Genomic DNA, 12,599 nt, shown 5'->3' with positions numbered 1-12,599 from the left:
AATAATCTCAGTCTGCTCACTAGACAGCATGAGGAATGTGGCCTAATGGCTATGTTAAAACGTCATCAGAACATGAATGTTCACAAAGAGTGGCAAAATCGAACGTTTGAAGGTTTTTTTGAAAATTCAATTCCATCAAGTAAGGAAGGAGATGTGGTCTAGTGGCTAAGCAATCGATCTGATGACCATGGTTTGAATTTAACTTGGCATTGACTGAAAACTGAAATTACTAAATCACAATGTGCCTAAAATTTAAATGTGTGAAATACTAGTGTATGTGAGTGTAACAAAAAGATTTAAGTCACCACTGGATGAATACAATCTTGCATCATTTTCTATCACCTCCCATAATGTGCAACGCTGTTTCTCTCAGGCTACTTTGTACGTGCGTTTATATTTTGTACAGGTATCCAGCTTATTATACCCTGTGGATACCCCTTCCTTTTCAGCTGTTAGTGAGCCCCCTCATTTTGTGTTAGTCATATATAAGGCCTCCATGGTTTTCTTCATCCCAGTTTATTCTTCACACCTCAAGTCTACTTCTCAGTGGCTGTGGGCACACTTTCTGGGCTCAGTGGGAGAGTCGCCCCACACACATTCCTTTGCCTGGAAGCATTTTATAATTATGCAACTCGTGCTACTTTGAATCAGCAAATACACTTTTACAGTAAGCCTTCGGTGCTTTCTTTTCTGTGTGTCAGAGATGCTTGGTACCAACTATCTTGCAGACATCCAAAGCTCGCAAGTCTGGTCGACTCTCTCTGAGCTCCAGCAGTCCACGGTTTCTCAGTGGCATGTACTGGAGATGATAAAAGATGTGGATTTAATGTGCTAAAGCATTAAAGCACAGACAGGCACATATGCCTTTTCCTTACCTTAGCACAGTAGTCCCAAACCTATTGGCCCTCCAAATGTGCATTATAATACTATGTCCATCCCCAGTGTGCGAAATGGTAGCCTCACCACTACTCGTTATTTCTAGCCGCCCGACATTTGTGTCTAGTTGCGCCCCTGATCCTCTGTGCTCCTTTTAGCACAGAATTCTCTGTGAGGAGACGTGGATACATTGCCCATGCCCCAGCAGAAGTCCTAACGTTATTGGTGAGGTGTGGTCTTCAGGCAGTTCTGCTCCATGCCACCTGAAGATATAAAGACTTGGGCATGCAAAATTACGCATCACAGGTGACACTGAGGACAAATCTATCAGCCTCCACCTGGTGGATTTTTCTTACACAAAAGACCCAGGATTCAGGATAATGTCAAAATGGCTGCGGCAACACCATTTCCCACATGATTTGTCCAGTGCTTAATTTGTAAATAAAGAGGTGCCGGTGCCCAAAGCCCTCCTTTAAAACACGCGCCTGCAGCAATTAAATGTGTGAACATGGAATACTGAGGAGGCGCAATCCTGAAGCCATCTCGGGCCTATTCAATCCATTTAAAGCCACTCCCTGCCCCTTCATCTCACTCTTGCAGCTTTCTACTTTGTCCCTTTGTGATGCTTTTTCGTTTATCCCTTCACCCGTCTTTCCCATGTGTGTCTTTTCCTGCCAGCAAATGCTTGAGGCAGAATAATAAGCCCCAGCCCTCAAAAATAAGTGCCGGTGCACTGCACCGGAAACAACAAGCACAAATTAAGCACTGGATTTGTCATTCCATAGTGGAGGTGTACAGGACTGCTTGTAATCCACCAGTAATTCTGCTTCATCGTAATATCATGTGCAGATTTACCACAGAGTTACCACATGAATAGTCATATTGACCCGTTAATGCCCTGGGCTGTTACTTGAAAACCCAAGATTGAGAGTAAAGTTTCCTGGTGACACAAAGCCATCTGGCAGGCCTAAGTTAGTAATAATGAGTGTGATGTAAGAGATGGGAATTTTGTTTACCACAATGAATATGGTTGTCTAAGCATGGAGTCAGAGATCTGTTTTTTTGTAGAGGGGATGGAAAGTCTACTGGTGGCAGCGATATCTTGGTTGGGGAGTGGTCAGGGATTTTGGTAGGCATTGCACTTTGTGAAACCTAAATGCGTCAATGGATACACGTTTTGAATCAAACACGTAGCTGCAATCCCCCTTTAATTTCAACAAGTTCCTGGTTTCTTAGCCAAAATAAACTTTGTGTGATCTTGTTGACTACATGGCTACACTCCACATCTAAGGTTGTAGACTATTTTGTAAGCTAAAATTGTGTTAGTGTAGCTTTTCCTAGCTTAAATCTTTTTCCAATCCAGTGCATAGTGATGGTTTTCCAAGTGTTCTTCTTACTTGCCGGTCAACAAACTGCAGCGAAAAACGTGAAATATAAGACACTAAAAAAAAGTCGTTCAATAACCGTTTTGAAGCAAATATCTGCAAAATAACAATAAACCACTGGGTGGCAATCTAATCCCGTTAATATGATTGTCAAAGGCTTCATCGTTTATTCTTCGGATGATGCGAAAGAAAATGCTTGTTATGAACGGTATTCTGCAATCCACATTTTTATCAAGATTAGAAATAACACCAGAGTCTGTCCAGAATAACAACTCCAGGGAAACAGTAATACTTAAGGTAGAAGCTGTAATTCTGCTATAGAATTCTAACAACACGGAAAAAAACACCTAGCAGGATCTCAAAAAAATGTGTAGAATATATTGGAAGGAGTGATCCGATTCACGGCAAAAATTACAATATCTATCTTGCCTATCAAGACCAAATGACTGTCAGTTCACCTTAGGTGGCCTGTAAATTGAAACAAGTCCTCTCATATACCCCGTCAGTGTCTGTGTTGACTAGCCAAATACTAGGACATTATAAATGAACATATTGTGGCTTATAACGTGGAAATGAACGAGTCCAAAATGTAAGTTGCTATATAGTTAAACGGAAGAACTACTTCTGATTGGAAGGGGTAAATAATATGAATCTGACGTTCTACTTCGAATCTTAATGTGAGAAACCAGAGTTCATCACAGATTTTATAATTTCAATTTTTTAATTCTGCAGACCCCAACATCTCGCCCCAGTAATAGCCCCGTTTTCGATAAATGCTAGGATGCAAGTTTTTATTCCACTCTTGTCCCACATGCAGGACTGGCCTTAGCGTGGACGGCGCGCTGTGAGACAATGTTTGTTGGCGCCCCTCAATGACCACCTCTGCCACAAGTTCCATCATAACTACCCTTTTTGTACCCTTTACTACCAGTGCCTCTCAAGTCTCAAAACCACTCTCCCTCAGATGCACACTATACAGAGACAATCATATGTGTAAACCAGTGTATAAGAAATGTTACATATGACAGAGCAATACACGATGTAGGAGTCCCATATCATCCATAATGGTGGGCTATATAGTTTAAGAGTGCTTGATCTGAAGGAGCACAGACTCAGAATTTAAAGTGTAACACCATGGTAGGAGGTTCTCTTTAATAGTAAGAGTTGATTTATAACCAATTGAGCCCCTTTGCAACATTAGAATAATGAATGAATGGGGAAATATAATTACGCTGTAATCTATACCTTGCCTAATGCATGCCATTCTTTGACAGTTAACAGTTACTGTTCTATATTAGGTTTTTAACTTATAAACTATTAATAACAAAGGGACCTGTCTGACAAAAGCAGTAACCCACTGATCTATTTGTGTCATATGCACTTTGTGATCTGCATGGTACATGTTCTTCACAGGAGGCATATTAACCCCCTGCGCTACCTAAAAACTTCCTCTAGAGAAAACTCCGAACTGTCTTCAGGCAGAACAATAATCACTAGAGTTATTATGACACTTTTATTGTTGCCTGAAAATTGCTGGAGGCAAGGAACGCGTGGTAAGGGCTTTTAAAACTCTAATATACTTCCAAACATGGCACCCCCCTCCAAAGTCAGCACCCGATCCGGTGGCACCAGTCGCACTGCTGTAGATCTAGCAGTACCCACACGTACAACAATACCAACTTGTTGATGAAGGAAGCAGGCTCTAGATCATAGGTATTCACATTCTCACAGGGACCAAAAAGTATGCACTGTGGTGAGACGAGGGCCTCACTGATGCCAGCAGGATGGGTTGAAAGTGGTGTAACGTGAGTGTAAGGGAAGTGGAGCATGTACAGGGTGTGAACAGTGAGTCATGCAGTTATTATTGTGGTTTCATTCCTTATTCCCCTAAATTGAGCTCTTGGTCTCCTGAGGAATAGATTTGACAATACTGTGTTTTGCTGAATCTGAGTCGCTAATCCTCTACCCCACTGTTCTGTAAGACCTCTGCTTGCTTTCACCGTCTTTAGTAAGGTAAGATATACAACTAAGATAACCTCATCACTGAATTTGAATGAAATAGAATCCTACACCTCACACTCTCCTTATGCCTTTAGCCTTTTACCTGTAAACATCAGGAGTGTTTTGGAACAGGCTCTGTTAATATAGCAAATGCTATTAAAATCCTTGAGAAAGGACCCCCCAAAAAGGTGTGTAATCCCCTCAAGTGGACAGACCTAAACACAGTGGGCCAGATGTACAAAGCACTTTGCAATGCACAAACCTCATTTTGCAATTCGGTAACCTGGTTACTGAATCGCAAAACGGGTTTGCAAGTTGCAATTAGGAAGTGGTGTTCCCTTCCTAATTGTGAGTCGCAGTGCAATGCAGGATTGCTTTGTGACCTCGAACGCGGTCGCAAACCAATCGCAGTTTGCACCCTTTTGCGAATGGGTTACCACCCATTTCAAAAGGGAAGGGGTCCACATGGGACCCCTTCCCAGTTGTGAATGGCACTGCAAACATTTTTCATTTCATTTTCCGTTTTTGTAATCCATCTCGTTTTCCTTTGAGGAAAACGGGCTGCATTACAAAAAATAAATAAAACTGCTTTATTAAAAAGCAGTCACAGACATTGTGGTTTGCTGTCCACAGCAGGCCACCATCCCTGTGAGGGCCGCCATTCGCAAGGGGGTCGCAAATTGCGACCCACCTCATGATTATTCATGAGGTGGGCCTTTGCGACCCCCTTGCGAGTCGCAGATGGTGTCAGGGATACCATCCAACATTCCGAATTGTGACTTGCAAATTGCGAGTCGCTCTGATTCGCAAATTGCAGGTCGCAATTCGGAATGTTCCTACATCTGGCCCCTAATCTCCACTGCCAGACATGGGACAATTTGAAAGTTTTAGCCATGGCACTGACTCTTCAATCCTGGCTTTACAACTTTGCTAGGGTATACTGGGCAGGTTCCGAAGCACAGTGACATTTCTTTGGTGAGAGTAGTCCCCGAGTCTCAGTATTGGAACCACTCATACCTTTGTTGCTTTGTAATGAGTGACACAATCTATGGAACCATAAGGCATGTTATTAATTAATCCAGGGCTTCCCTTGTTACAAATTATGCATTCTGGGTTAATCGATTTCAGAACATGTTTATGTGCTAATTCTTTCTAACTGACATAGTCCACTCACTAAACTATGGTGTAGTGAGAGAGTTATGAATCTTGATGTAAGGAGTCCTGCACGGTGGTGTTGGTACTCATACTTCATCAAATTGTTTGATGATAGTCAAATCATAACCATCCTATGTCTTTGTCCGCTTAATTACCAATATGTAATAGAGGTGGACGAGCCACTAAAGGTTTGAAACATGCCTGAGACAGATGCCTGGTTCAGCCCGAGGCTCTGATGTATATAAGAGGTGAAAACAAGCTGAGACTTCATGTGGCTTCTGTCTGACGTCTATGTGCAAATAATAATTAAAGGCAAGGCATTAACTTTTGATGTAAAACACAAATGAGAGAGGTACCCATCTAGTGGTGGAATTACACAAGATGAAACCAGAAATCCTGTGATCAGTCCAGTCTTCCCCCACTTCACCAAATTGTGTGATCCTAGGCAATTGTTTTATTTCATGTTGCCTTCCTTTTCTTTATTATTACATATAAGGACACTTTGAAATATATGAGTTCAGGATTTGCACCATACAAACTTTTCTATTGTGTTTGATTTAATAAACTTTATTCTTGTTCCTTGTATAACTACCTAGGCCACCCAGAGGGTGTACATGAAAAATGAGTCGCCTCTTGGTTCACTAATAGCATTGTCGGGATGGAGGTTGGTATGAATGATTGTAAGTTCAAGGTTTGAAAAGTATAACTTTTAATAAATGCCTCTAAATGCAGTGATATAATCTGATGTACTAAACTGAAAGTCTTCTGCATGCTGATACAATACACTTTTTTGAATTTTAAAAAGACCTTATCATTTGTTGCACAATGTCTTTAAAAGTGAAGGTGTTCTTTTATTTTAATTAACATCTAAGTAAATGTCTGCCCATTCAGCAGCTTTCTGAATGTGTGAGGTGGAAAAAAAGAAGTAATAAGTACTAATTTTCACACAAAATAGGGCGAGGGGTTGTCATAACTCCTTTCAGAGGTACACGGGACACATAGGTGCTACTGGGCCCAACTGTTGTGGATAAGACCTTTTACTTCTGATGTCCCGGGACCGGACCTTCTATGGATCCTGAGCAACATGGCCAAGTATCCCTTCTATTCTCTGTGTTAGCTGGGGACGAGCAGTCAAAGGCTCATTCATGTGGAGATTGGGGGGAGTGTAGATACAGGTTAGTGAACATGACTCATAACTTAAAGCGTACTCTGTAATGTCAATAAATCAATGTCCAGTCAAATACTTGCTTTCATATGAAAAAGAAGCATTTGATTCCTAACTCTACACATAACAAAGAAGAAACAAAATTTGTAAGCAACAACACAATCTCCTTGTGGTCGGGACTGTAGTGTTTATCTGTCAGATCCCTGTCCCACACTCTTCATTGCACTGTGGTCATGTTTATTCCCCATTCACTGGTTGCTACATCTAGGGAATGAAGACTGGTAGCCCTTTCTCAAGAGTCCTCTTTGACTCTTAAGAAATAGTCAAAATGTGTATGGTGCCGTAGCACCTTTGTCAGCAACTCCCCCAGGGCTAGACAGGCCCGTTTCTAAGAATACCCACTCCAGCAGTAGGGAAGCTTTCAGCGTTTTGGCGGGTATCCTGACCACAGCCACTTGCAAGGGCCGGTCTTGTTCAGAGGATTCGGACTGCTTGTGGTATATGTGCCAGCACCTGGCAGGCAAAGGCTCTCTCTTGAGTGGCACAACCACTCTTAACAGTGATTGGAGGTGCACCCAGCTTCCAGCAGCACAGTAAGTTCAGTTTGCCCCCACACTGGGGGGAAAGGGATTGATTTTGTGGTTCCAATCGGATCCCAGTAATAGAGCAAACTCCTCTCAGTATCCTCCAGAGTCCACGGGCTTAGTCAGGGGACAGGTCTTGATGCACAGTTTCAACCTGCAGGTTGCAGTTTTAATTTTCCCTGGCTATGGCCTGAACTTGGTAAAACCCAGTACCAGCAGCCCCTCCTGACATTCTGGTTTGCTGCGGTATCTACTGGAAAGGTGTAGCCTTCTCCTGTGCAATCACCAATACCACGACAGCCCCTTATGGTATACAAGGTCGCTGCTAAGGCTCACGTAATTCTTGGCTTTTTGTCGGCGCAGTGACTTCTACTGTGACCCACTCTTGCATATGGGATCAACTCAATAAGGCAGTACAGGCTTGGTGCTCCCTACAAATCGCTCGGTACAATGCTAAGTCGATGGAGGCCTTCTCCTGGTATATGGGGCAGTGGGGTCACTAATTCACTCCTGCACATCTTCATTGACCCGATCAGTGCACAGACATCTCCCCACACCTCACACCAGGAGTCCTCTCAGTACAGCTCCCTCTGATGCTGTTCTTTTCCTCAAAGGAAACACTGGTCTTGGTAAGCAGGCAGGTTCTAGTGCTCCAAGCTCCAGGGCAGGTCGGCTTGGTTTCCCTGGATGATGTCCTCTCACCGAGCAGGGAGACTTGCAGGCCTTAGCCTCACTCCTGGTCACATGCAAAAGTATTTCAGAGCTTCTCTTTCTCAGAGAGCCTGTCTGGTTGCTTGGCAGATGACACATTTTGGGATCTCAAGCTCTCGTTTTTATAGTCCATTTCCAAACACCAATGTGATTTAGGATCTGGGTCTTTGAAGTTTTATCTTGGGGTTACACTTCTTTCCAAGTGTATGCTTTTCTCTCTCTTCTTCCTCTTGAAAGGCTGTCTGTCAAAGCAGGAGAGACGCCAAAGCTGATAGTCTCCTAAAACAGACCATGTTTTCTCCTTTGCTTCGAATTAAGAGGAAAATGATGCCAAGTAATATAGCGCTCCTAGTTTGAGTAATGAATTTATTAAGGCACTTCCCAGATATCAAAATAAAGTACACAAACATATGAACATGAGCATTTAACTTGAATGCAGTAAAATGAGTTTAAGTGCTAAAATACTCGCAGCAGTTAAACAATGTCAGGCATAAAAAGTACAATGCATCAACAATGAATATGCATGCAGTGAATATAGATATATATATATGTGTGGGCACAGTGAAGCTAGATAATTAAGAATTAAAATGCATCACCATGGGGATCAAATCCAACATCATCATCTTGGTGCCACTGTCAAGCTGTAGAACCCTGGATAGCTGAGACAGGAGAAACCTTCCCCGATGAGTTCCTTCTACCTCAGCGCCAAGCTTCTTAACCTTGTAAACCTTAAACAAACCCAAGAGGAAGGTTCTGGCAACCTCCCCCTCCCTTCGTGTAAGTTATAAATTCAAGCGCTGCCTGTACTCGATTTGCGTCAAAAACACGCAAAAAAACAGGCCCTGATCTGCATTCCAGAGGCAGAGGAGCAGTACTTTTCCTTAATGAAAATATTAAACACATTCCCAGGCTGAGGCTATCTTATGTCTACCGTCCACATCCCCAATGTTATGTTCCTGCACTGTGCAACCCGGTGCTGGTGTGAAGTGAAAACAAGTTCAGTTTAGAAAACAAGCTTTGTGGAACTTACCTGCACCACCGATGTGACGGCATCTGAAGCTAAGCTAAGCACAAAGTGTAGTCAGTGGTCAAGATGGAGTCGGTGGTTAAATACAGACAGCATTACACTATGTGAGTTCACACCTGGATGTCAGCCACAGTGATATGTGCATCAAATTGTTAATCCTGGGCTCCCAGCCCAACTCTTTATGATTTCTTTATCAGCCCCATCTCTTTCCTGAGATGTGGCCAGGCCCATTCCTTGTAATCTATCACTGAATCAAAGACACCCTTTTGATATGTATAGGTGGAGTCTCTCTCTCTCTCTCCACCTCCCCCCCCCCAATGTGTCCCACCCATCTCATAAGAATGCAGAAATGCACAAATCTGTCTTGGGGATTCCTTTACTCCTAATTTCACCATGCAGACCTGGGCTCCCCAAAATCTAACCCAGGGTCCTCCATGTAATGTTAGTCAGTTGCACTCAGTGTACATATAAAGCATACATACTGTCCAGTACTGCCTTCTCCATGTATTGTGCCACCCCAGGCACACAATCATCTAGCACACAATCTCTCTGGGTACACTGCTTAGTACTACATCCTTTCAGTACTGTGCGATGGTGTGCTATTTGGAAATACACACATTGCCAGCACACACAGACTCATCATGCATGCTGCACAACACTTTGAACTTCATATATGGTACTTCTCACAAGCACATATATACCCAGCACATGCTTTTATTGTGCACACACTGTGCAGCACTACATCTCTTAGGCAATGTATTCCTCTCAGACACCCATGCTTGTACTACACAGCACTGCTCTAACCCTGTACTGAATCCATTTTTAGGCACATATATCCAGCGCAGTCACCACTCTACGACCAACTGATGTAGGGCAAGAGTGACTTAAGCACACAGCAGCGGAACTTTTAAAAAGGTGAGAGAGCCTGTAGGTCTCACTCCAGTGACACAGGGTAAAAAGGACCTGTTCACTTCTACTGCTCACTACATGGTATGCTGCCACCTCCACGCTCATGCTGCTTAACTGTTAGTGAAAGCTGTAGTTTTCCACTCCTGTGAGGGCACCGCTTTGGAGGCCCCTCCTGGGCTAACAAGCTTCAATCTGTGAGACAGTCCTACACCACGCTGTGCAGGCATGATCTGTGCTTCCCTGTGACAACAAAAATCAGCATTAGGGATCCAGACAACAGTACAGTGGGGCACTCAGAGTAGGGGGTACATGTATTTTACCATGCAGAGGACTTTCCTGTCCCAATAGCGGTTTTTATGTTTGCTACTCTTTATTAAGTGCAAGCAAGACACACTGGCAGAATCAAACATCAAATACACTATTAAAACTCGGCTCAGTGGAGAAATGCCTAGTTGGTGCAAGGTGCATGTGGCTGTTTCTTACCTGGAACTCAGTGTCAGTTATAAATTGGAAATAAGCAAACCCCCATGTCACTACGGCCATATGTAGCAACACAATTCCCTATAGACACAGGATTGGTAAAATCCTTTGCTGCATCACTCCCTTGGGTTTTATGTACCTACTGTAAGGCTTATGCTTGTCCCAAATTAAAACTATCCCACTGTAAATCAGAGTATATTATATGAATGCTAGTCAACTTTTAGTACTTATACTACATCCTCGTGGTAGTTTAAGATTAAAGCCCATATTTATACTTTTTTAGCGCCGGATTTGCGCTGCTTTTTTAAGCAAAAAACGGGGCAAACTTACAAAATACAATTGTATTTTGCAAGTTAGCGCCACTTTTGCATCAAAAAAATGACGCAAAGGCAGAGATAAAAAAGTCTAAATATGGGCCTGAATTTGTACCCTTAGTTGCACTTAATATTGCAGTTATTATCCGTACCTTCACGGATCTTCAAGGTTTTAAGTGCTCATGATATTCAAATCCTCAGAGCTTCGAACAGCAATGTTTGTCTGGATACAGTCATCTTGCCATATTGGGACGGTCCTGAGAACCAAGCCATGCCCTGGCTTCAGTCCTTTGTGCTCATCTGAAGCCTGTAGAGAACACAAAGTATTTACAAACCCCCTCTAGTGAATTCCTGGTGAGACCTTTTACAATTTTCATGTAACCAAACAGATGCATTGTGGTCCTGGTTGTGTTTCCTTTGCTTAGGTTTTGGAACGTCTAACGGCGTTATTTAGAGAATGGCAACAATGAGATGTGGCAAGAACTGGCAGATGTCCGGTCTTCTTCCTGTCCATTATGCATCTCATTTGAGGGTTGGGATGAGAGAGTTTTCTTAATAGCAGGGCTGTTGCTCGTTCCTTTGACTGGAAAACCCTTGCGTTTGGGATGACATCAGAGGCACCACCTGTAGAGAGCCACTCGGGCTCTCCTATACTTTGTTGCCCACTCCTTGATAACATATGGTGTCCGGAGTGATTGCTATAAAATAAACAGGTGCAAGACCCTCGTGGTCTTTTGGCACATGTTCTAAGAGCCAAACAGTGTTACTGTCTTTATTACACGTGCAAGTGAAGGCCTAGCTAGCGATCATTTCAGCAGCGCCTCGCCCCTCTACATTGGCGACGAGGTGGTGCTAACACGCCACTCCACGCACAACGGTAGCACCTTGTACCTCGGGAGCTCGTCGGACAGCCTCTCCTCGCCTGCAGGGACAGCCGGCTCCCTTCCATCCACCTCCAAGTGGATACGGCCCGCGTCTGATGCCCGCAGGCCTCGATCATCCTCTCTCTGGCCCAGGGTTGTTAGCCGATGCTGGTGGGGTGCACCGCTCTGCCATCCAGCCAGCTGCTGATCAAGCGCACCCGTGCCTGCTGTGCACACCCGGGCGGTCGTGCATGGTTCACCGTTTCTGTTCTCCCTCGCATCAAGACATGCTGGAGCATGAGGACCGCAGGTGCTGCCCGTACACTGCCTGCAGAGATGTGCTGCATTGGGTGCAGAGCCTGGATCTGGACGCAACTTCCTGCTTCCTGCAGGAGAATCCTAATCAGGCTGACAGTTTTGAGGAAGGCCTTTTGGTTCTTGTTCTTCACCGGTTCCTCCATTTGAAAGCTGCACAAAATCCAGGTACTTGGGCTGCCATCCCCAGCACAGGAGTGAGGAAGCCTGCTGAAATAACAAGGGGCGGAAAGCCAGGCTTTACACAGAACAATGAGTTCACTGCCGGACACTTATCACCAACGTCCAGCGCACCATCAAGGGTCGCATTCGTCTGTCACTGCCCTACCCCCGTTTAGCCAGCTGGCAGATCTCACCACGGCTGTGCCCCGGTGGCGCCATTGGCTCGGCAGACTGAGGCACTACTTCAGAGCCACACGAGAGACTGATGGAGCAGTGCAAAGGTCCTTCATGTTGCATTTTGGGGTCGACGACCTCTATGATTTGTTTGAGACGCTACAAAACATGGGCAATGACGACGACTTTGATGCTGCGGTAAAAGCCCTAAATAGGTATTTCGACCCGCAGTTTAACCTGGACTATGAAAAGTTCAAACTGTGGCAGGCCCAGCAAACCGACACGGAGTTGTTGGATGTGTTTTAGGTGCGCCTGCGCAAGCTGGGGAGCACCTGCACAGGTATCAACCAAAATGAAGAAATAAGAGTGCAGATAATACAGGGATGCCGCTCCAAGGTGCTGCACAAGCTGATCCTGTGACAGTCTGGCAGATCGCTTGACGAAATACTAATCGCATGAACTGTTCAATAGCCGTGCC

This window comes from Pleurodeles waltl, chromosome 12 (assembly GCF_031143425.1).
Source record: "Pleurodeles waltl isolate 20211129_DDA chromosome 12, aPleWal1.hap1.20221129, whole genome shotgun sequence".
Taxonomy (NCBI): domain Eukaryota; kingdom Metazoa; phylum Chordata; class Amphibia; order Caudata; family Salamandridae; genus Pleurodeles; species Pleurodeles waltl.
This window is presented reverse-complemented; position numbering follows the sequence as displayed.